General features: G+C 50.7%; 1 non-coding gene across 1 annotated transcript; it reads left to right on the forward strand.

The window, feature by feature from the left end:
• Nucleotides 1-327: 327 nt before the first annotated feature.
• On the forward strand, nt 328-400 carry TRNAR-ACG (transfer RNA arginine (anticodon ACG)). Its single transcript has one exon. It is a non-coding gene; the product is annotated as a tRNA-Arg (tRNA).
• Nucleotides 401-3994: the final 3594 nt, after the last annotated feature.

Genomic DNA, 3994 nt, shown 5'->3' on the forward strand with positions numbered 1-3994 from the left:
CGCATCGCGACGCCAGAACGACCGACACAAATACCGGCCTCCATGCAGCTCATCCACCAAAACGCCCCTCTCCTTTATTAATAGATATAGATATAGATATAGATACCTGGCCAGATCCATCTTGACGTGGCCTCGTCGCGGCAATGGCATCGGCCGCGTAGCAACAGGTCAGGAGCAGCTGCATTCTGAGGTTACAGTTGGTTCGTTGTAATGTCAGGTCTGATTGCCAAGTGATCACACAGATGCTGCCACTAATCCGCATGGTCATTCAGTCACTAGTGTCTAATGGAGGAGTGAGTAAGGTTAACGTTTCATTGCATTCGCCAGGACTCCGTGGCCCAATGGATAAGGCGCTGGTCTACGAAACCAGAGATTCTGGGTTCGATCCCCTGCGGAGTCGTTCTCTTTCTTCAATAGCTAATTTTCGGTTGAAAGAAGAAATGGTTCTCTCTCAACTTTTTGCCTTCTCACTCTCAGATAAGAAAAGTTTGGTTAAGATAGGTGCAGCGAAGTAGCTTTGCCTTATCAAGTATAATCATTTACTATATATATACACGAGTTTGCTGCTTTTCCCAGGCCGAAGAAGGGCAACTACTTATTGATTGATCGCCTTCTCCGGTCGTAGGTCGGTAGGGCTTACCCTGGCTAAGAAATGGAATAAAAAATTCCCAGTTTCTTGAATGTTTCTAAGATTATTTACCTTTATTTACATGAAGATGCACGGTCTCTTACACTTTCCCTAGCTTAAGTTGGCGGATTGGTAAACAAATGGCTCTGCAGCCAAGTAAGAAAGTAAGCCCGTTCAATTGAAATAGCTTCCTCGCTTCGTAGTTCGATACCCACTGAAACTATGGATACGATTGTTGTCAACAAGTGTTCATACGAAGTATGCTTTGGAGACATTGTGATTTTTTTCTTCCATTGCAACACATGGGCAATTACCATCTTTGTAAATATTTTTTGCGGGAAACTGTCGATCTATTCATCTTCAATCATGACAGTACAACAAACACCATAAATAATAAATTGGATATTTTAGTGTGTGGTCTTCCCATCTTTGTAACTATTTTTGGCACTATTGAACTTAATTGTTTAGACTATAGGCTCGATGGCATGCAAGTTGAATTGAGAAGCTATGCCTTCATAATATCGCATATTCATTGTTTATGAAATATTGCTTCCCCGTCATGTTGAAATAGAGGATGTGGACCTATGGGGTCTTGTGTCATGCTTATTGGGCTAGGGACATTGTGATTTTTTTCTTCCGTTGCAACACATGGGCAATTACCTAGCATAAATAAAACCAACGGGGGGGCTAACAGCCACACATGGCACCCCAAAGTAAGGGTAACAGAAGCTTTGAACAATTGGAGCATGCAAGTTGGGCCCACCAAACCACACCATCCACCACCCGCGTGATATAATACTCACCCGACCCGTAGTTACCCTTACCCTCTACCGCAACCACTCATTCTCTTTGCCTTCTTTCGCCGTCAACCATGACTATTCTTTCCAAACTTTTTCCCCACACTAGGCGCCGACCGCTGTTGCCAACTCCTAAAGTCTCATGCCCCATTGCGATAAGCCGACTAATGCCATCTTGCATGCCCTACGGCCTCTCGAAGCTATTGCAAGTCCACGTGAGGAGACGGTGTCTGCTACAAACTCGGGAGACAACAAGGTGAAGTCCAAATTGCCCCCCCCCCCCGGCCCTCACGTCGTCCTCCCGGGGGCAACTCGGGGGCGACTAGGGTTTCCCCCGCGCCGCCACCCCCTCAATCCCAACCCCTCCTCGCCGCGACCTAAGGGGATCGATGGGCAAGCCTGGTGGGTCATCCATGAAGGTGGCGGTGAGGTGCTGCGTCGCTTCATGCCCCCACGAAGGACCTGGAAGCCGGGGCGGCGGCCCCGGACGGCGAGGCGGCACTACCTCCGCGACCGGCAGCGCGCGCAGGAAGTGGTGGCCGGCATCATCGGCTGCCCGGGCAGCGAGGATACGGCGGGCGGGTGCGGCGCGGATTTCCTCTGCCCCAGATCTGAAGGCCAGGCGCCCCCCTCCCCTGCTCTCTCCTCCCCTCTGGTCGTGCTCTTCTGCGACTCTGGTCACCAGATCCGGTGCTGGCGGGGTGCGGGTGCTCAGGTTCGAGCCCGGGGGAAACCCTTGGCCGGTCCTTCGGCCAAGACAACGACGACACGTGTGCGCGTCATGTTCTTGTTGGGGAACGTAGCAGAAATTCAAAATTTTCTACGCATCACCAAGATCAATATATGGAGTAATCTAGCAACGAGGGAATGAGAGTGCATCTACATACCCTTGTAGATCGCTAAGCGGAAGCGTTCAAGTGAACGGGGTTGATGGAGTCGTACTCGTCGTGATCCAAATCACCGATGATCATAGTGCCAAACGGACGGCACCTCCGTGTTCAACACACGTACAGCCCGGTGACGTCTCCTACGCCTTGATCCAGTAAGGGGAGAAGGAGAGGTTGGGGAAGACTCCATCCAGCAGCAGCACGACAGCGTGGTGGTGGTGGAGGAGCGTGGTACTCCAGCAGGGCTTCGCCAAGCACCGCAAGAGACGAGGAGGGAGAGGGGTAGGGCTGCGCCAAGAAGGAGATTGAATCGTGTCTATGGCAGCCCAAAACCTCAAGTATATATAGGGGGAGGGGAGGGGCTGCGCCCCCACCTAGGTTTCCACCCTAGGGGTGGCGGCCAGCCCTAGATCCCATCTAGGGGGGCGGCCAAGGGGGGAGAGAGGGGGGCGCACCACTAGGTGGGCCTTAGGCCCATCTGAGCCTAGGGTTTGCCCCCTTCCACTCTCCCTTGCACCTTGGGCCTTGGTGGGGAGGCGCACCAGCCCACCAGGGGCTGGTCCCCTCTCACACTTGGCCCATGCAGCCCTCCGGGGCTGGTGGCCCCACTTGGTGGACCACCGGGACCCTCCCGGTGGTCCCGGTACATTACCGATAAAACCCGAAACTTTTCCGGCGACCAAAACATGACTTCCCATATATAAATCTTTACCTCCGGACCATTCCGGAACTCCTCGTGACGTCCGGGATCTCATCCGGGACTTCGAACAACATTCGGTAACCACATACATCTATTCCTTATAACCCTAGCGTCATCGAACCTTAAGTGTGTAGACCCTACGGGTTCGGGAACCATGCAGACATGACCGAGATAACTCTCCGGTCAATACCCACCAGCGGGATCTGGATACCCATGTTGGCTCCCACATGTTCCACGATGATCTCATCGGATGAACCACGATGTCAAGGACTTAATCAATCCCGTATACAATTCCCTTTGTCTAGCTGTACGATACTTGCCCGAGATTCAATCGTCGGTATCCCGATACCTTGTTCAATCTCGTTACCGGCAAGGCTCTTTACTTGTTTCGTAACACATCATCCCGTGATCAACTCCTTGATCACATTGTGCACATTATGATGATGTCCTACCGAGTGGGCCCAGAGATACCTCTTGTTTTCTGCAACGTTCCCCAACACCTCTCCGTTTGCACGGAGTGACAAATCCCAGTCTCGATTCGTGCCAACCCAACAGACACTTTCGAAGATACCTGTAGTGTACCTTTGTAGCCACCCAGTTAAGTTGTGACGTTTGGCACACCCAAAGCACTCCTACGGTATCCGGGAGTTGCACAATCTCATGGTCTAAGGAAATGATACTTGACATTAGAAAAGCTTCAGCATACGAACTACATGATCTTGTGCTAGGCTTAGGATTGGGTCTTGTCCATCACATCATTCTTCTAATGATGTGATCCCGTTATCAATGACATCCAATGTCCATGGTCAGGAAACCGTAACCATCTATTGATCAACGAGCTAGTCAACTAGAGGCTTACTATGGACATGGTGTTGTCTATGTATCCACACATGTATCTGAGTTTCCTACCAATACAATTCTAGCAAGGATAATAAACGATTATCATGAACAAGGAAATATAATAATAACCTATTTATTATTG

This window comes from Triticum aestivum, chromosome 6A (genome assembly GCF_018294505.1).
Source record: "Triticum aestivum cultivar Chinese Spring chromosome 6A, IWGSC CS RefSeq v2.1, whole genome shotgun sequence".
Classification (NCBI taxonomy): domain Eukaryota; kingdom Viridiplantae; phylum Streptophyta; class Magnoliopsida; order Poales; family Poaceae; genus Triticum; species Triticum aestivum.